Source organism: Adiantum capillus-veneris, chromosome 29 (genome assembly GCF_014529385.1).
Source record: "Adiantum capillus-veneris isolate H3 chromosome 29, ASM1452938v2, whole genome shotgun sequence".
NCBI classification, from domain to species: Eukaryota; Viridiplantae; Streptophyta; class Polypodiopsida; order Polypodiales; family Pteridaceae; genus Adiantum; species Adiantum capillus-veneris.
Window position 1 is genome coordinate 93,212,475 of NC_140959.1, and position 22,055 is coordinate 93,234,529.

Here is a 22,055-nt window from a genome sequence, read left to right on the forward strand (position 1 = left end):
ACCTCCCCATGACGCGCTTGTGCCCTTTCTTTAGCTCTTCCATGTCTGACACCAGCGTTGAAAGGATGGTTTGTCCAAAGGACGCGCTTCGTCATTATATCTTGCACGAAGACTTGCTGGATGAAGTACATGGCAACTTGATTATTATTAGGTAGACTGCACTCACTTTGGATGAAGCGTAGAAGCAACACACACGAGCCCTTTGTGTTGAAAATCTACGATTTTCAATGGTGCCATTGCCTTGGCACGACATGACCTCCTGAATAGTACGTATTTCACAAAAAGGAGGGACAGCATAATGCAGGCTCTCCTCTCTGAGGATGCATTGAGACTGCTCGTGGTCGAGCTCACCGTCGACATTCGGAGGAGCGTATGGGCTGCCATTTCTTGTCGAATCACATGATAATAAAATATTAGATTGAAATGATAGATACACATTGAATAAAAAACTACAATCAATGTTACAATCAATGTTCAACATACACAATTTTAAAATTTACATCTCTCTCATCACTTTGACAACACCAATGTAATAAAATAGCATGAAGTTTCAAGGTAATGGACATGAGACAAGACAAAACTGTTTCATTGCAAAGTATAGACACATTCTTTAATTACAAGATATGATTTCAATCATAGGATGGCCTCGAGCCTGCACTATCTGGGAGCATGTGACCAACACGCTTAATGCCTTGTAACATGCTGAGGAGATCATGTGAGGACTTGCGCTGGGTGGGATTGGGAGATACACAAGTGCATAGGACTTCTTTAAAAGCGTATGATGAAAGTGATATAATTAGTGTCATCATCCTTAGGTAAATATCTAAGGAGTTCTTGAATGAATTTACAAAGGGAGTAGATATCTTGCCTGCACACGTAGACTAAAGGATTTGTGGATATACATTTGGGAGCCACCCACCAATATCGCTTGCTCCAGGTTTCCCTTCTTAATGGGACAAGATCTGGCAACTTCGGAAATGTGTCCTCTGTGGGGAACAAGGTTGCACTACCCCAATCACATACGCCCACATAAACTCCAGCCCAACCAATATGCAGCAAGATATTACTTCCATGAACATCATTGTGAGTGATGTATTTGCATGCAAAAAGATGGGTTTGGAGAAATCCATTAATGATAGGCCATATACTCTACTTGACGGTTTCAATGGTCCCATCGACGTCTTTGAAGCCCTTGCTCATGGCCACATTCTTCCCCTCCTTTTGGAGTCTCTCTAGCCAGTGGGTTGAGGTTTCCACCATTCCACACCTTGAAGATGAGGGTGGGAGCTTGCGTGGCGTGTCTTGCCAATCCCAGAGCAGTAATGATTCCACTATGAGTGATATTCATAATTGTGGCCTCATGCAACATTATGTAATTGGCACTCTTTTGGCCATCACCCTTGACTAGCTTGCCGACGTAAAATTCATTTGTGAAGGTCTCATGATTGACTTTCACCTTCATGGCCATGCCGTATCTACCTTCTCCAATGCTTGCAATTTGTGGAAATTCAATGCAAGCCATGCGTATGATGACGAGGCTGCATGGGTCTAAAATTTCCATGATGGGTGACATTGGGACATTGCTAGAGATTGGTATTTCCGAAGCGGCAGGCACTTCGGGTACATCCTTGGGCTCTTCTGCCCACGCGGTCTCTTTCCCTATTGCTTCATGCTTCTATAGAGGACCTCTACTTCCTTCATGCGGTCCATGAAGCCAGACTTCCCTTTAATTTGCTTGTCAAGGGTTTTTGCAACTCTGCAAACTTTCCCTATGATTCGACTCACATTGTGGCCCAACTGACCATCTGTACGGACTTCAATCCCACCTAAACCACTACAAAATTTTGTAGCTAGTGTTGCATATGTAGCACTACACAACTCATCCGAAAATGATTTGTTCAAGGACTCTTGCAAAGACTTGTTGGAGGCGATCAGTTTGTAAACCATAAATATGAGTGCATATGAATTCTTTGACATATTTGCACTCAACTTTTTTTTATCTTGCCTATAGTACCCATGATATGCGTAGAAGCTAAAACTAAGAAACAAAAAACCATAACTTCTATCATCAATATAAGTGACATGTAATGCAACACATTCTAGTCATTCCTTGCAACCTATATATGCAACACAACCATGAAGCAATCACCCTAAACCCTAAACAACAGGTCCACATGAATGTAATTTATGATTAACATACACAAGAACGTCCACATGATTATGCATGATGTTAATTATGATTTTTCATATCATAAAAAAATGTGTTATAATTTTTTGAATCAAAACCTCACATGTATGAGATGTTATCAATAGGAATGTCACGAAGTCATACACATACACATTATTTTACAAATTACAATGAACAACGTAAAGCATGGTGTCACGTGTGTATCCCTCTCATTGTAAGGATCTAAACAAATCCTAAGCACGAGATGAAAGGGTTTTATTCCCGTTGTAAGAACAAAGGATAAACGTTAGATCCAGACATCGAGAACGATTACACTTTAAAAATCAGTAGCTCATCAGATAATGATTTTCTTCCACAAATCGTGTCTGAGAGAAACTCCACCCATTGTAAGAACCGAAGATCATCATGCGGGGAGTAATTTAAAGATTATAATTTTCTCATTATACAGATCTATAATGTAGATCTACGAATCATGTGGTCCATGAATACATATATTGAAAAGTGTATAGCTTAATGACCCACTAGATAAAGAATTATTTGCACAGATCGTGTCTAGGAGTAACTTCTTCCGTTGTAAGAACCAAGGCTTAGACGCAGGAAGAAGTATGATTTTTTATAAGCTCACATTTCATTGAATATTATTTTACCTAAAGCATCGTACAAAGTAAGAGTGTCGTGTGAATATCAAAAAAATGCATGTGCTATCAAATGGTCTCCTAAAATGCCGTACAAAGTATGAGTGGAGACAAGCATATCAAAATAGTGTATGGTTATCTAAATTCCTAGAACATTGACTCAAGTAAGAGCGTTGCAAAGCATATCATGATCAGAACAAGAGTCAATGTTTTCTAATTTTTTTCTAGATTACTATGGGAGTAAAATATAAAATCAAACAACCCATAGTAATTTCTATACCCTAAATTTTAAATTTTTATGTGACTAAGAGGGCTTGAAGGCGTATCAGAGACACATACAGTTATATAAACATGTGAATAAAATTCTAGTTATTTTTTATAAAAATGCGAATGTGAAGAGAAAAGATGCTCACCAATATGTGAGGCTGACCTGCTCGAAAAACGATTGCAACAGAGAAATCTACAAGAAATTTTGATCGAAAACGTTTCGAAAAAGTGACCTTTTTTTTAATAATGAACTGCTGTATCGATCGATAGTCTTTGGATCGATTTTGGTATCAAATGATATACTGTCGATCGATATTGTTTCGTTGGAAAAGCTATCGATCAAAAGAATAGAAATTATTCAAAAATACCACGTATTATACGAGAATAGGCGAAGAATGACGATTTATTCGGTATAAATTGCATTATTCGATTGAATACATGCAACCCAGTTAAAGCCTTGAGTATAGTTTAATCATACATAAGTTGAGCTCAACTTAATAAATAGCCTAGGCATGCTGTTAATGGCACCATCACTTGGGTTAATTGAAAACTAAGGAGTTTAAGCTCCATACAAAGATTGAGCGGGTTGTTAACGGAACCAAAACCGACACCAAAACTTATCAACAAGATTAACAAAATATAAGCTAAAAATGATGATGGACCTTTCCTCCATGTCGTTCTTCCTACTTTAATTTCCCTCAAGAGCTCTCTGCATTCCCTCCTTCCTCTGATTGTCTCATGTCTTGCTCTCCTCTTGTGTAGCTGCCCTCTTTTCTTCCATCAAATTTCTCCCAAAAATTTCCAAAAACAACCCTCTCCAATTGTATTTTGCCTTCCTCTCACCTTCATTCAACCATCGTCAAGAGCTATGTCCACTCTCTCTCTCTATGATTGCCAAACTTGTCCTTCTCCTGCCTCAATTCCCAACAAGAAGCTTCTTCTCATACACTTTATGTTTCCCTTCCTCCCCTTCTCTTTGCTTGATTCACTGAGTCGACAGAGAGAGACAGAAGGCGAGCTCAGTCGAGAGAGAGATCAAGAGAGTCTCCCTCCCTCTTTTCATGCATGGCCTCAAGATCTCCCATATTGGAGAGGGGGAATAGGGAACACACCCAGCACACAAAATACTTGCTTCTCTATAGCCCATGGATTCCACAACACCCCTAACCTCTCAAAAAACACCTTCAAATTGGCTTATTTACACTAACAACTCCGCTTTAGCATACAAATCAACTACGTCACACCTCGCAAAAAACAGCCACAACACAAAAACCCCCACACTGCTCAACTCACCCTTTCTGAATCACAAAACACTCCTAATCTTCCCTCTTGGTAGCACCTTTCGAGCTGCAGGCAAACCCTCTGCAAGCAATGGCCGATACACGAAGAGCGAGAGAAGAGGAGGGGGATGGGGAGAACCAACACACGAGATTGGGGCAAGTGAGTGGTATTATTGCATAGAGGGTAGTACAACCAATGTATGCAGCTTCAATGGCAAGCTTAGCAACACACAAGCTTCAAGCTTTCACTTACTCACACAGGCAAAAAAAACCCTCAAATTTTTGCATTTACAACATTTTATAGGGATACCTCTAGGAGGCCCAAAAAAAACAAAAAGGGTGAGTTTCACCTCCCATGGCCTTCACTTAGAGCTTCTTTTAGAATTGGATTGCATTGCCAACACATGGCATAGTTCACTTTTGGAAATATTTACTTAGTGTGCACATTGGGCTTTGGTCCTGTCCCTTTGGCCGGCTGGACTTCCTCCTCTCTTGGCCTTGGAGTGCCCTTAGCTTGCTCTTCAATTGCACTTGTCGATACCTCTCAGCTGCAGGACCCCTCCCCCTCGTCAAGGCAATAGCAATGTCGCTATTTGGGGGGGGCCTTCCCCTCAGAAAACTTTGCCGCTTACGGGCGCGGGCACAGCCTCTTGGTTGCCTGCCATGTTATCAACGAACTCAACAATCGCACCGCCATGCGGCCGCCCACAGGCGCCACACGTCTTCCCAGCACCGCCGGTTCACACCAAAACTGCCGCCGAACATGCCACAGCAGCGCCTGCATACGCGCGCCATAGCCATGCCCAAGGGGAGCTCCCCCCACCCTCTCTTGGATACCAATGGGAAGGTCACGCTGTAGGTTATATATCGTGGCCTTCGGGATTTTCACTGCACATATGGGGTTTCCAGGCTGCCACGTGGCGGCTCCACCCCAAAGGCTTCAAAAAGCTCCACAAAAACCATTTAACCTTTTTTCCTAAAACACCTTTTTTTGGCCTTCCTTTACCTGACTTCCATTTTCTGCTCACACCTCCTACTGCCAAGCTGTAAAGCCCTTCTGAAATTCCATCTTCCCGGCTACAACCACACCCTCTGTCTCTGCATGTCGACCTCTCGGCATCCTCGAACCAAGGCCTTCAAAAATGGGAAAAATCATCTACAACTTGCTTCGGACAAAGGCACTCCAACTTTCGACTGCCATATCTTTCTGCTCCGAACTCCATTTGGCATGCATTCACTTCCTGCTAGCTCCATATGGTGCACCCCCTGCTCTAGAACTTCGTCAAGGCTCAGAAGATGCAAGATGGCACATTCTCCAAGGCGACCAAGTGGGCTCAAACCCGGCCCCCGGGAAAACTTCAACTGACCATATCTTGCAAACCAGGGCTCCAATCCACAATCCAAAAAGTTGGGTAGGCACCATGAATTGATCTCTACACATCTATACCTCAAGCTCCATTTGGATCACTTGTCCCCAGCTGCCCCGTCCGGCAAAAATCTGTAAACCACCAAAGCTTCAACCTCCAATAACTTGGGCTCCATAGCTCGGTTTGATGAGCTGTCTGGACCTGTTTCTTCAAAACTTCAAGCTCTTCATTTATGGACCCAAAGGCTGCACTTTGCATCTCCTTCACCTGCTATCCCAATTAGACCATTATGGAGCATTCCCTGGCCTATAAGCCGCATCATGCATACACTTCCGCTGCCACCTGCCATCCCCAAATCTTCCTAACTGCTTCATTCCTTTGCCATGCTTTTGCTTGCCTGCACACACCTGTCCATGCCACCTTCTAGAGTCGACACACTTTGGCTGCACCAACGTCAAAAGACGAGAGATCCTCCTCCTTTCAAATCTCCTCCTCTCTTCTCCTCTTTCACACCTCTTTGTACAATGATCCTTCCCCCCTCCTTGTCTTTCCCCAGTGCCCATTTATCTCACTAAGCCACTAGCTTCCTCTCCTTCTACGTTCTCTCCCTCCCTTTCTCCTGCATGCTAAAAGAAAAACCTTTTCTAAATAGCCCTCCCTAAGCAATGATGGCATTATTGTTGCTAGGGCCCATAGGAGTGACCCCTTGATGACCTGGCATGGTGAGGGTCAACCTGTGTTGTTCTTGGCAAGAATGGGACCAAAACACTGTGCAAGCACCTCTTGAAAAATTTTCACTTCACGGCCAATACCATATGAGCATCTCTATGGCTGTCGCGAGTGCTTCTCTCTCCCCCTGCGCCCTCTACTCGCTGTTTTCCATGGTCCTCTTTTTATTTTTCCCCCTTCACACATATTATGTGCCTCCTTTTCTAAATGGATGGCCACCCTTTTTCTTTGGGCGGCCTTCCTCCATGCCCTTGAGCGAGTCACTTTTGTCTTTGTAAGGTATACATTATCATTGACGAGATTCCCTTGCAAAACATTGGATCGAGTATCAATCAAAGCATTGCTAAGCACGTCATGCCTCTCCCATCACCCCAAATCTGTCGGCAAAGTGCAAGCACATGTAATAGCATTTGGCAGAAGGCCCTCCCTTTGCATTTGATTAAAACGGATGGCAACTTCCTTGCCATAGAAATAATGGGAATATCCTATAATCAACGTGTTGACCCATGGGTCAACAATACGACATACCTCAATTTTCGTACCAAAGTCTTATTTTTTGAGAGTTATGAAATGATGTACATTATGGTTAAAAACATCAAATTTTGTAATGAATAGCTATTATAGTAGTAGAATTCAGGGTGCGATGGAACTTCCAAATTGTAATACAAAGCCATTTGACCCATTGAACTCTATTTTTGGTTTAACCTATGGTAGCCTTAGTATATAAGGTACCTAGGTCATTTTGTAAAGATAACTTCAATCTTAATCAAGGTATTCTGCTGTCGTCGATTGTGTGTGAGAGAGAATAAGAGAGAGCATGAGTTTCACCTTAATGATGCTTGCTCATTGTATTGGAGATCGATTGCATCATTGCAATAGGCTCGGAGAGAGTTACGCAACAACGCCAAGCACTCCACACAAACTGGAGCACACTGGTAACGCATCTATGAGCTATTTGTGGTCATAAGTAGATCAAATGATGTTTGTTTTCTGCGTGAAAGTAGTCATTAGAATCATTGTGACATAAGCTATGCATATGTACTCCTAGATTTTAGTTTTGAACACTTTCAAAATTCTGCTTTATACGCATTTCCAACAAATGGGTCTAGAGTGATGATCTTGAGTGTAGAGGCTTTGGGACATGTGTATCTTAGTGAGGGGACGGTGTTCCTTAAGTTTCATACAATTCTGGTATAAATTGGTGAGTTTCCTTCCGTTTGTGTGTATGTGGATTGGGTGGTGTAGTTGAGAGCAGTGAGATTCTTGATTTTGGTTTAGTTGCCCTTTCAAAGTGTTGTATGTGTGGGATGGTCTCAACTTGACAAGCTATAGAGATTTCCTTTATACGCCTATGGTGTCATCTATGTCCTCAATTGACATTATGCTGATCTAGGTAGTGTTGCATGCACTTTATAGGTGGTGCTCCCACAACATTGGTGTCGCTGCTAGGGACACAAGGAATTAAGTAGGTGATCTTACTAATAGTCGTGTGATGGTTGCTTGCTTTAGTTTTGACTAAAGAGAGCACTTTTCTTAAGTGGATCCGAAAGAGAATATTCCGAGATCAAGTGGACAGCCAGGAAGCATATGTCTTGCCGAGGGTTCGCGACTAGATAGATTTAGTTAAGATTTGTAGTATTATTTGCAGATTAGAGTAGTTGTTGGTGGTTGAGTGATTTGTGAGGTGATAAAAGCATTTGCTAGTCTATGTGTGGTAGTGAAGCGTTTTTCTATTAACAATTGCAAAACCCCATATGATGAGTAGGAGTAGCTTTAGGTAAGTGATCTGATTCTTATCTAGAGCGATTCATCACTGATTCATTTACTTAAGTGCTTGTTTGCATTTAAAATCATGGAAAAGTATGATTTTGAGGGTAAAAATACAATAAGCAGATTTTTGTTGACACTTTTTCTTGATTGATTGATGTTGTGCATATAATAAAGCATTTGCAAGAGTTCTGTAAAGAAAAATTGAAAATTTTCAAACTTGGATATCATACGTCTATGATGTCTCAAGAGGCACTTGGAAACCAAATTTGACAAATCTGACTACACCAGATTGTTCAAAAGGGGTCTTTTACCCTAGGTAAACCTTGAAACTAGAACTTTGATTTACATTTGATGCCTAAAACACAAAATTCGAGAAACAAAAGACTAAAAATTGGAAAATTGCCTTGTTCGAGCTTGAAAAGGTATCAAAACTCTTGAAAGGGCTTCAAATCTATAAGAAGACCATAAAGACTAGTTTGGGCTTGGCCATAGCTGCAAATTCACTAGTAGTCTTTATACGTGTATAAGACTCCTAGGCCATTTTTTGAATAGAACTAACCATTTGTCATTATAGGGTGCTTTGACACATTGTTGAGTATACTCACCAAGTTTGAATCATTTTGGACATATACCTTGAGAGAAAAGTGTGATTTTGCACTTCATGGAAGGTGACATGTAAAATTTGTGCTTTGAGAGAAATTTTGAGCTTTAAACTTTGATGTGATCATATATTCTTGTTGTTTATGATAAGGGGGACCTAAGGTAAAGACAATTCCAAAATATGAGCACATATCACACCTTACAATCCTCCCCTTGAGGTTTGGACTAGGAAGAAACTAACATCTCTGGCACACTCCAATCCACGAGCAAAAAGAACATCTCGTATCCAGGAGACCATCCCCAATCCAAGAGATAAACTATCTCTAATCCAAGAGACACCCAACACCTCCCCTCAAAAAGATGCATAAAATTGAGACCAGGCTAGTCCAAGCTATCTCCAAGCAAATACAACCTAAGGGGAAAGGCAAAACAAAAAAACCCCGAGAATGTTGTCGTAGACTAGAAGGCTATTTCCACCTTCTTCTTCATCTTCATCTTTTTCTTCTTCTGCCAAATCAACTTGGGCCTTCGATTTTTGCTAGTGCCTCCTCTGTCATTCTTGAAACACTTGGAAGGAAGATGACCCTTCTTCCCACAAATGCTACAAGTCTTCGATGCTAGATAGTCCTTTGCTATGTTCCCTTCTTTGCCACACTTGAAAAAGGTAACTGTTTTGTTACTAGAGCTAACTGCAAAAGCTCCTCCCCCTGAAGTAGCATTCCTCCCTTGCTTCTTCTCCTTGAACATCAAAGAGTTGATTGCATCTTGGAAATGTGGTGTTGGATCCTTCTCCTCAATGATGGTCATTATCCGGTCAAATCTAGGTGGTAAGGCTGCTAGAAGAACTGCAATTTTGTCCTCCTCTGGTACTGTACTGTTTACCTAAGCTAGTTGTGTGGTCATGCTTTTGAGGTGATTGACCAAGCTTGCAATTTCTTTGTTATGTTCCATCTTTAATTTGTATAGATCCATCTTTAAGGTCACTTTGCTCCTCTTTTTTCTAGCTCCAATTTTTTTTTCTAGTGCTTCCCATGTAGCTGATGAGGTTTCACAATCATCAATAAAATATACATAGTCTTCATGTAGTGCACTGATTATGATTCCCAATGCCTGCTCGTCCTTGGCTTAATTTTGTGCACTGATTATGATTCCTAATGCTTGCTCGTCCTTGGCTTGATTTTGTGCACTAATAGCTCGTGTCAGTATGTGCGCATCATTAGTAGATGTTGGATCAGTGATCGTTGGTTTACTACTCCCCACAACTACTTTTTTATTAAGTAGCCTTTCAACTTGGTTTGCCAAGTGTAAAAGCCCTCCCCGTTAAGTTTCCTAAGCCCTTTCTCTTCCATTGCGCTAATAGAGGGGTCTTAGCTTAGGTGACTCTCCCAGTCAGTGTCTACCTCTTTACACAAGCACGACTAAAATAATTAGTCTTCGAAAATGTAGATAATGATATTCATTATCTAAAAGCACAACTAAAAGGTCATCCTCAAAAATATAGATAACGATATTCATTACAATTAGTGTTTGGTTGCAAAAATTTTAGAGTTTAATGATAGGGGAGAGAGAGAGAAGGGGAGAGAGATCAGATTTCCTTTGAACTTTGTGAAGCTCCTCTTCACCGAGGTGAAGCCCCTCTTCACAATAGTCTATGAGGTTTTGGAACTTTTGCTTGGAGAAGCCCTCTTGAAGCTCGATGAAACATTGAGGTCGTCCACCTTTGAATGCTGTTTGAAAAGCTTGAATGTTCCACTAGATGCTTTAAAACAAGGTTGTCGTAGGAAGGCTTGTCTAGGCTATCAATATTTTCATTCAAAACTCAAGTCTCATGGGAATAGGTGCTTAGGAGAAGCTTTGGGCAGCTTGAGGGGTAATGTGGATTTGAGCGTGGAAAGGGCCTTACAACTATTAATGCAAGTCAAGATTTCAAAAAAATTTATTGCATTTGAAGGTCGCAAGATGCGAAGCTCTCTTGACTGCGAGATCCGCTAGTAGGTGTGCAATATGCAGGGCCAAGGACCGAGGCTACAAGGAAAAAGCTAAGGCAGGTGTCAAGCAGGCTCGGCTTGTGGATTTTCTACAGAGAATGTGGACATGAATGGCGAAGGGCGCATGAAAGGAGGTAGACCTTCAGTGTCACCCTGGGGAAGGCCCACTAACCTGAGAGCAAGCTCCCTTAAGTGCCTTGTGCTATGTAGATTTATACAGTGCCTTGTTTCTATGCCCCTTGGACTCCCAACTGCACGTGCAACACCGTTCTTACTTAGTGCTGATGTTGCTTAGTAATATCTCTACGTCTGTAAGGCACGCCACCCCAGTCCTTGCATGCTCCTTCTTGTTTGTAGCCTTGGCTTGAATTTTCTTTGGGCACCCAACTTGTTGTCGTTCCTTTGGTGGCCTGTGTGTTCTGGTGCAGCAAAGAGCAAGAAAAGGTTGGAGAGAGGACACACACCCGTGTTTGTACTCGTGAAGCTTATAAGGGCATCCAAAAATTTGAGTCTTGGCTTTGTTAAAAAAAACAAATAGAAGGTGTTGTAGAAAAGGTAGGGCCAACACGATGATGGTGTGATACAGTTGGTTGAAGACGAGATGGGCTAGGGTACAACTACCAACTGTGAGCTAAGGGGAGCTCATCAACACGAGTAGCCTCAATCTCTCGCTCTCACACACACAAAATCTGCAAGGGCTAAAAATGAACATAAACGACCCCTAAGAGAATTAAAAACTAATTAGCACAACCCCAACTATCCTAACCATGACTCTGATTCCACTTGATGTGAGTGGGATCGTGATAGCTATGGTGGATGAAAGAGAAAACATCATGCACACAAGTGAGCGTGTCTTGGCTAGATTATCACTCAAGCAAATTAGGTTCCAAGATCAATTAACTTGGACTCACAAACACAATCTTGAGACGTTGTTGTTAAGCCATCACAAGCTCACCGTAGACAAGAGAGATGCAATGAAAAATAGACTTGGGTTATTCATTCATGAAATGAGTTATAAGTAGCTCTACAACCCTACACCACTCCATGTGGGATAACTCCACCTTTCATCTCCTTGACTAATACTCAGGGACAAATCTCACACCTTACAAGGGTAAATAAGGCTCTATACTTCACACATTTTCATGTCCATCTTTAAGAATAAAACTATTAAATCATAGGATATTTTACTATGTCATAAATGTAGGTCATATATTTCTTAAGTAGGCTCGTATTTATTTGAATATTTAAGCTCACCAATAAATTGCAAAATCATGGATGATGAATGGTGGAGAACACTATGCTTTGTTGCATAACCTTGTAATGACACTACAACACTAAATGAAGATATCGACGCGTCTATATCGACGGCCATGCTTTTCCACGTGTGTATCGACGACATTAACGGGCGTCGCTATACGCGTCGTAGTGTGCGTCGATATACGCGTGAAAAGGCTTTATTTGCCACGCGTATAGCGATGCGTATATCGACGCAAAAAAATTGGGGGAAAAAAGAAAAGCCCACACGCAGGGGCCATTTTCGCCTGTTCGGGTCTTGGCCACAACCTGCTGCGCAGGTATTATGTCCATCTCCACCCTCCCCAACCCCCTCTCTCTCTCTCTCTCTCTCTCTCTACCTCTACATCGTGTGTGTGTGTGTAGGAAAGAGAGAGAGAGAGAGAGAGAGAGAGAGAGAGAGAGAGAGAGAGAGAGAGCGGTGTGTGTGTGTGTAGGAAAGAGAGAGAGAGAGAGAGAGAGAGAGAGAGAGAGAGAGAGAGCGGTGTGTGTGTGTGTAGGAAAGAGAGAGAGAGAGAGAGAGAGAGAGAGAGAGAGAGAGAGAGAATTAATGTATGCTTAGGAAATTAAAACTAAAGAAAAAAAATTAAAGAGAGAAATGAAATGAAATGTTATATTAACGTCTTTGAAAGGCCAAAGTGACCTATGAGACATGAGACAAGAAAGTTGCAATGTGATGGATCTGATACAAAGTCAGAGTAAGAAGATGACAAAATAAAATATTATGGAATCCTAAACTGTTGGGTGTGGACTAAACGGCTAAACGAGCTAGTTGGGATAGGTAGATCTCCTCCATGGTCAGTACTCTGACCGGACGTTGTGCATGTCGAGCCAAAGTGACCTAGCTAGATCCTCTGATGCAGCCTCTGTCCATGTTGTGTAGTCCTCCGCAGTCGTGGGCGTCTAGATCTCCCTAGATCAGTCGCTCATTCGATCATTAGAGAGATAGGGAAGTAGAGAGCGAGAGAGAGAGAGAGAGAGAGGTAAGTAGAGAGAGAGAGAGAGAGAGAGAGAGAGAGAGAGAGAGAGAGAGAGAGAGAGAGAGAGAGAGATAGGAAATAGAGAGATAGAGAAAGAGATTTATATATATATATATATATATATATATATAGAGAGAGAGAGAGAGAGAGAGAGAGAGAGAGAGAGAGAGAGATAGGGAAGTGGAGCTCCATGAGTTATGGCAGAGGAATAGGAAAATAGAGAAATAGAGAGAGATAGGAAAATAGAGAAAGAGAGATAGCGAGAGCGAGAGAGAGAGAGAGAGAGAGAGAGAGAGAGAGAGAGAGAGAGAGAGAGAGAGAGAGAGAGAGAGAGAGAGAAAGAGAGATAGCAAGAGTGAGATCGAGAGAGAAAGAGAGATAGCGAGAGCGAGATCGAGAGAGAAAGAACGAGAGATAGGGTACGTAGACAGAGAAGAAACTATGGAACTAAAAGAGGCAAAGGGGTTTTGCCTGCTACATGCATTGCCATGTACACCTGGGAGTGCACGTATGTCTCTACCCATATAGGATTTGACCAATAAAGACGAGATTTTGACCCGGTGGTCCTGATCTCCGTACACCTCTGGACCGAGGTGTACGGAGGCTGGGCAAGACTAGAGAATGCGAGGTAGTTTACATTCTGAGGAGTATATATATATATATATATATATTAAAACAACATTCATAATCATTGTAGATGGCAACATCATCAACTAACATGGAGGAAAGGATTGCATGCGCGTGCACGCTATGCAAGTATCAAATCCTACACAAGCGTAGGATATGTAATGAGCATGTGCACAAGTACGGAGATTTTGCTAGAGAAACCGTACAGAATCTGCGATACGACTCCTACGGAACGGGCATTGATTTCCATGACATAGCACCTACATCTGAGAGAGAGAGAAAAAAGATTATGCGTGAAGGTCCGACCAATATAGAGCCACGGATGGAAGCAGAAAAGGTCTTACAGATAGAAGACGACGGCATGGAGGAGATGATGGATGCCTTCTTCCAGAAAAGCGAGGAGAACACGAACGAAGCAGGACCAGAAGCCGTGCACCTATCGCCTGAAGACATGTTGAGGAAGTTGTCACGTCAACCAATCTATGAAGGCGCCAAAATATCTGTGCTTCATACTTGTCTGGCGTTTTTGAATCTTCAGTCAGTGTACGGGTGGTCAGATGCAAGCGTCACTGCTTTGTTTAGGTACGTAATTTACAAAAGAGATTTTCTGATTGCAACGGTGATATGCTCGGAGATCTTTTGAATTTAATGTGGCTTAAACAGGTTATTGCATGAGCAACTTCTCCCAGCTGGCAATGAAATACCCCCCTCCAGGCCAGACGCAAAGCAACTTCTGACCTCAATTGGCTTGGACTACAACATGATTCATGCATGTCCAAATGATTGCATTCTTTTTCGCAATGAATTCGCAGAATGTCTGTCGTGTCCTAAGTGCGGAGCAATGCGCTACAAACAAGATGCAGTTGGCGAGACAGTGCCAGCTAAAGTGTTGCGACATTTCCCTATTATTCCTAGGATAAAAAGCATGTTTCGTTGTGGTTCCATTGCAAAGTTGATGCGGTGGCATTCTACAAATAGATCCACTGACGCAACATTTAGGGTGCCCGTTGATTCGAAGGCTTGGAGGCACATTGAAGATACCTGGCCACATTTTAAGAGTGAACCATGCAATTTGCGTTTGGGCATAGCAATGGATGGAGTCAATCCATTTGGCTTGAGAAGCTCGTCATGGAGCACTTGGCTTGTGTGCCTTATCAATTACAACCTCCCGCCGTGGCTTGCTATCAAGAAGGGTCATTTGAGTTTAAGCTTGATTGTACCTGGTAAGTTCAAGGCAAAAAACATGGATGTTTATCTAGCTCCACTAGTTGACGAGCTCCAGGAGTTATGGCATGGGATCGACATAGCAGATGCGGTTGAACCAGTAGGACAACAGCATGCAAGGATCCATGGACTTCTTATGTGGACTATGCATGATTGTCCAAGATACGGAGAAGCTTCTGGTAATGGTTATTGATTTACAAAATTCTCGTTATTCGCAAGTCCTTTGCCTTGGCCTGATTCATGCTTTGATATATGCAGGACTAACAACTTCGGGATACAATGCATGTCCAATTTGCGGGCAGTCTTTGGATGTGCGCTATTCTACCTCTCTTCGAAAGACAATTTATCAAGGCCACCACCGTTATCTTCCATATGGCCATCACTTGCACGAAGGCCAGCTTGGTCGCGTCGAATGTCGTCCTATGCATGTACAAGAGTGGCGTCGCCGATGGGAGCAACATGAGGGGCAACCTGTTCCACGAATGAAACGTTTGTCCATTCTCCATACGTTGTCATACTGGGGTGATCTACTAATTAACCATTTGCTGGATTCAATGCATATATTCAAGAATGTGGGAGAGCTCCTCTGGAAGACAATCATGGGAATGAAAGACAATCGAGCTTCACGAGATGATTTGCAGTCGGTTGGAAAGATGCCAGAGCTGTGGCCTTTCACCAATGCAGCTGGTCAAACAAAACTTCCAAGAGCGCCATGGGTATTGCTAAAAAACGAAGAGCGACAAGTGAAAAGGGTGACTTCAGAGTTCAGGATGCCAACAGGATATATACAATGTTTGAAGACAGCATTCACCCGTGACGATCAACTGTCAGGGTTAAAATCGCACGATCACTGGCATAAGTTCTTGCAATTCATTCTTCCAATTGTGATCAAGGGGTGTTTAACGGAGGAAGTGCAGACCTGCATATACAAAATTTCAGAGCTAGTGCGGTGGATCTCTTCCAAGGAGATACGGGAGGAATCTATTTTAGTCGCAAGGGCTAACTCCATTGAGGCAGTTTGCATGATTGAGAAGTATCTACTTACGAGCTGCCTAACTATCCAAATGCACTTGCTCGTCCATGTAGTAGATGAGGTTGCAGTGGCAGGTACAGTTCACAGCCATTGGATGTTCTTTCTAGAGCGGTTCATGAAAACACTTAAGGGTTTTGTTCGCCAAAAAGCGTGTCCAGAGGGGAGCATGGGAGAAGGATGGTTGGTGCAAGAGTCTCTTGTATTGACGATCGAATTTCTATCCGTTTCTGACACAAAAATGCCTCGACTGTGGAGCAATGAGGAGGATGCAAGACTGGTGGGAGAGGATCCGCAAGGGAAAGGGGTGCCGAAGAAAATGAACCTGGCCATGCGAGAAAAGATCATGAAGTTCTGTATACTAAATTCAGCGCCGATGCAAAAATGGCTTGAAAGGTACGAAGAAGAGAAAGAGAGACGCAATCTAGAGCGACATAATTTCAGGCGAAGTCGAGCGACTAGAGGCTTACCCTTGCCAGACTATCTCGCTCCTCTACCTGAATTCCCTACAATGGCATGGTTGGACAAGACAGTGAGAGCAGCTCGACAGATCGGAGAACCCATATCTCTAGAAGAGGAAGAGCTGGCTATTGGATGTGACTGGAAGTAGCATACCCCTCCTCGCTCACGACCCCCGTCTTACCCAGACACACCTCTCGACACACCTCTTGGCACACCTCGGACACCTTGGGGGGCACACGATCCTAGTGCCTCCAAGCTCTATACTATACGGGGAGATGGTTCTGTTGACATGGATAGAGTCGGGACTAAGATGCGACAGTGGATTCGCCAGCTCGTGGAGCTGCAGTTTTCGACCAGCATTCTGACGTCTTGGGATCAGCAAGAAAAGGAAAAAGTCACTTATATAGTGGAGACCATCCTGAGAGAGTACCAGCCTGCTTCGGGTTCTTCTGTTGTTTCGGCGCGGTGGATCAAGGGTGTTGCACGGGACACCATCAAACATTGACGAGATGCAGCTCGGAAGGCTTTCAAGACCAGCTCGCCTAAGCCTTCGGGCATCCCACAGGAGACGTGGCTGCAGATCAGGGAGGATGAGCGGACAACGGCCACGCGCTTCAGACAACAGCGTGAGGCCGCGCAGGTACGACAGATGACTAGGGGGACATCTCATCTTGGCAGCGGAGGCTTCGACACCTTTCGCTATGAGTTTGTGAGTTTCTAATCCAATCTTAACTATGACGTTTTTTAAAACGTGATGAATCATGTATTTTTATTACTTTGATTTTTGTATAAACGCAGAATCTTGCGATGCATCGAGCTCCATCACGTGAGGAGGAGTCAGATGGATATCGCAGAGGTACGTATCTATGAAGTACTGAATGATCTTGAAGCTTCAGGAGAGCCTGTAGACTGGGAGGCCTTACAGTCTCGCTGATCGCTTGAGGTGAGACGTTAATATCTGTGAGTTGATTTAATTAAGTCACTATATGTGAAGTAATATCAATACTAATTTTTGTCCTATGTGCAGGTTGCGAAGCCTAGTCATTAGTGGACCAGATTTCATCTATATACTTTGTGAGACACAGACACGCTTCTGTGTCTCTTTTTTGTACAAACAGTTAGTGTTCAGACAGTTATTGTTTCCCTTATGGTTATGACTATTGTCATTGTCATTGTATAGACAGTTATTGTTTCTCTTTCTGGTTATGCTTATGGTTATTGTTAATTTTGTTTATGGTTATGGTTATCTGCATTATGGTTTTAATCAAAGTGGTTATAGCCGGTTATGGTTTTAAGTTATGGTTATGGTTCGTTATGGTTATCCTTTTAAGTTATGGTTATGCTTTTAAGTTATGGCTATGCTTTTCAGTTGGTACGGTTGTCTTTCATTGGCCTTAAATCTCATGTGAGATCCTACATGGATAGCATGTAGGAGGCGTATACATGATATGGTTTTTTTTGAAAAGTTTATGTAAAAACAAAGGGAACTCTGCCGAAATTTTTGCGCGCGAGAGCATGGTTGATATTTTGGTGCTGCTCGCTTTCTTGGGCAGAGGGTAGGAAGTTTGGCTGTGGCTGTGTCCATCTTTTAATTGGGCACAGGCCAGGCTACCTGCCTTCTGTCCAAGAAAAGAATTTTCTGCTATGGTCATCGCTACCCGCGTCGCTATATGTGTCTATACCTGCGTCGCAAATAACGACTGATTTCACAGCGACGCAAATAGCGACGCGCCGCGTCGATATCTACGTCGATAACACCTTTTTTTGTTGTAATGGGCCGCGTGAAGATTTTAAGCCAGTGTTCTTTGAATTCAAACTCAGAAAAAAATTGAAGCATGTACAAATATTTTCACAGCACCACTCGTAACGTGGTGCTCATAACCGACTTCTTGTAGATCAAACAAATAAACTTGTTTACATGTATTGCAATGAAAACATTCTGTGGCACATTTGTTAAAAGAAATATGAAAATATATTATAAGCTTCAATGTGATTTTACAACATAGGACGTTTTATGAAAGGTGAAGAGTGATCGATGTATTTGTTGAAATTTCAATTATATGTGTGTATGTATATATATATATATATATATATATATATTATAAATATAAATTGAATCTAATATATTATGAGCTTGAATTTTTCATGAAAGATGAAGAGTGAGTGGTGTGTTAATGACACGGCGGGGGCTTTTGCGGTCGACATCGTTGTCGTGGTAGCGAGCGGTGGCATAGCTCCAGTGCAGATTGGCGGAAATCCAATCAGCGATGCCTCGTAGATACTGGGCCATTCCAGGCTTTTCCATCAAAGCCCTGCAGCCTTGTGCCTCCGCTAGAAGCTTTGCAAAGTCCTGGTCTCTCTGCTCAATCATCTTGCACAGAATGTCCACGCTTTTCTGCAGGTGGCCGTAGCCAGGGCTGGATGGTTGAAGCCAAATTACAGCAAGTATGTTGCAGAAGTCTCCGCTCTTGACATACTCCGTCTTGAAGGAGAAGAGGTCGTTCACCCAGGAGATATGGTCGGTCGCTGCGCTTCTCAAGGAGGTCAAGAGAGGGCAGTCCAGCACGCTTGTGTCAAACTGCTCTCCGAGGCCGCTCTCAAAGATGTTGAAGAATGGGTCGGTGGCGGAGGTGTCGCGGCGATGGACGATGTAAGTGTAGAGGTCGGGGATGACGCCAGTCTGGCGCCAGGTGACCTGTCCGGCGGCACAGGCTGCGTAGCGATGTAAGCTGTCGCGGAAGCGGGCCTGGTAGGCCGGGCTCATGTGGGCTCTCATCTCGCTCCACCAGGCCAGCCACACATCGATCGCAGCGGCGGCATTGTGGCGCTCTGCTAAATTAGAGGGCACCGACATTCGAGCCTCCCCTAGTAAGGCCCCGTCAAGCTCTTTCAGGAGCGTATCTGCTGCAGCATGAACGCCTCCTAGACCCTCTCGCACATCGTCGCAGATGTCGTCGAAGACAAAGAGCCAGGCCAGGAATTTGGCGACCGCAAGGCAGAGGCTCTCCTCCAGCTCCACATGCGCTGAGCAGGCAAGAAAGGGAAAGAAAGACTGCAAGAGTCTTTCCTCCTCCTGCATGGTTGAGGGCTTCACTACGGAGAGCAGCCATGCGTCGGCCTGCTTCTGGATGTTGTCGTATGAGGGGTGCAAGCGCAGCGGCCGCGAGCATGCAAGTTGAGGAACGGTGACCGTGCGTGGAAGAGCCGGAGCCGGGCGGCGTGGCTCATCAGCAGGTGGTAGATGCTCTGTTTGTAAGCCAGAGCTGCAGAATAGTGGCGCCATTTAGGGCTAATATTGATCTATCTGTAGATACTGAGAAAGAGTGATCGACTATACAGGGCCGATGACTATTTATACGGCTGTCACTAATTTATAATCTATACATTTTTCCTGGTCAAAGAAGTCTTATCATATGAAGGAAATGAGCGGATTGATACGTAGCCTTTTTGCAACATTTCAACAGCAAACGAATAGGACATTCTTCTCTCTCTCTCTCTCTCTATATATATATATGTGTATATATATATATATATATATATATATATACTTACTTGGTGAGCCAAAGGTCTCTCTCTCTCTCTCTATATATATATATATATACATAATTGATGTTGGCATCCAAGTTTGTGAAGAACTTTGAGCTTTTCAATGCACAACAAAAAACATGTGCAACACAAGCCATAGACAACAAAGTGTTATCAAAGTTCAACATTAACATCAACCCATAGCCTCCCGTTGATTTTAGCACAACAATCTTATACAGATTCGAAGGGCTCCACTCTGCAGATTGCCTTTCTCAACCAGCTGTGCAAGACCTGGATACAAAATAAATCACAAAACTTATGCAAACAAACAGTTAAAATTGCCCATCTGAGCACTAGAAGAGCATGCTCACGGTGCTTGCTGTGTTGATTGGAACCCTTTGAACGATCGATCGTCCCACATCACTTCGCATCTTTGCGGAACACATGCAGAGATTGGACTCTTTGTTGCTAGAACGTAGGATCCCACCTCCGTTCTTGTTATCAATGCACATGATTTAGAGGTTCTTTGATGCTATTGGAGCAAATACAACGAGTCCTTGCCAGTCATTGGGTCTATTGATAGATCACTTCATATTTGGGATGTGCACAACCGTTAAATACAGTCCACCATGGGCACTCCCAAGCAGTGAAAGAAGTAAAGTTCTCGGCCCTTACTCTTATGACAGAACAGTTTGTAAGTGGGATTTTGCAGCCCAAAAAATGCTTTAGTTGCCAGGTACGATCAGCAAATTGAGCTGACTACAGGTTTCGATATGAGCATGCATGAAGATAATCTTCTTGTTGGTGATTGTGTGTATGTATGGTCCCATGGTTTTGATCCAAAGATGGCATCCTTTCTTGTTTTTCGAGTGTGTGTTTGCCCGAAAGGAGACATATTAGTGTTGCTTGATATTGTTCCAAGAAAATGCAGATGAAGAAGAAGAAGAAGAAGGAGGAGAGAATCTTAAGGTCATAGGAAACTATCCCAAGAGACCTCAAAGGTCTATTCTTTGAACTCAAGACTTGAGAAAGAGACACAGTTTTAAGCTGTACAAAGAGTATCATCAATTGTCGGCATTTATTGTAACAATCTTTGTCCAGTCTCGCTAATTGTCCTTCTGCGAGAGTGAGTCGTGAAACTGGGCATCACAAAGCTTGGTTAATAGAAGTTCCTTGACAAGGAAATAACACTTTGGGTAAATCTCCAGGCAAAAGACTTGTACTGCATGGCATTAAGACAAACACAAATAGCTCTTCTGCCTTACTTGGCAGTGAGCAGTAGCTATTGTCTCTTTCCTTTGTAAGATGGTAACCACACTTGCGCATCTCCTGAGGAGGATCATGCGACATAGCAAACCCCCCAAGGTAGGTGGTGATTGGACCCAACAACAATGCCTTTTCTGCCTTGCGCATCAGCTTCATGACATTGTCATGCCTATGATCATGTAAATAGCCAATGCTGGAATTCAAATCACTGGGCCCCAACATGACACAATCCACTCCATCAACTACAACAATGTTCAAAATATTGGTCAATCGCCTCTATGGATGCAATCTACAAAATTCTCATAACCTATTTATTATCTCACATCTAGAGGTAGCTGGTGTCAATGCCATACATGGATGCACACACAATAGGATTTATAGCCCCACGATTACCATGTAGAGGGTATCGACAAGAAGCATTAGTCTTCTCTGCATCAGAAGGTGTGAGCCAGGGTGTGCTCCATTTTAGTTAGGGTTGGAGAGAAGCTACAAAGTAATGTGCTATAGAGGTACTCGCCAAACCCCGGCCGAGCTTTCAAAGGGTGTGGACGTACTGCTGTTATAAACAGGGTCACCATAGCTCGAATATGCCATGCTGCGGGCATACAAGAGGAAAGGGTTCCACTATGAAAATCTCCAAGAGTTTACCGCACTGTTTTATCGTGTTTTGTAGAGATCAGAAGGTGCAAATTCAGGTAGAGAAAGAAGAGAGAGGAGGATGGGGTTTCTTTTGTGTTTAAAATATTGTCGCAACAGTTTCCATGTTTATTAACGCATTTAATACCGCCGTTATTACTGCGTGTATTATCGCTTTTATTTACGAC

At 43.0% G+C, this 22,055-nt stretch overlaps 2 pseudogenes; one reads left to right on the plus strand and one right to left on the minus strand.

Moving 5' to 3' along the window:
* Positions 1 to 18,583: 18,583 nt before the first annotated feature.
* Positions 18,584 to 19,723, minus strand: LOC147419604 (uncharacterized; annotated as a pseudogene).
* A 61-nt stretch (positions 19,724 to 19,784) lies between these two features.
* On the plus strand, positions 19,785 to 20,900 carry LOC147419605 (uncharacterized; annotated as a pseudogene).
* The last annotated feature ends 1,155 nt before the right edge of the window (positions 20,901 to 22,055 follow it).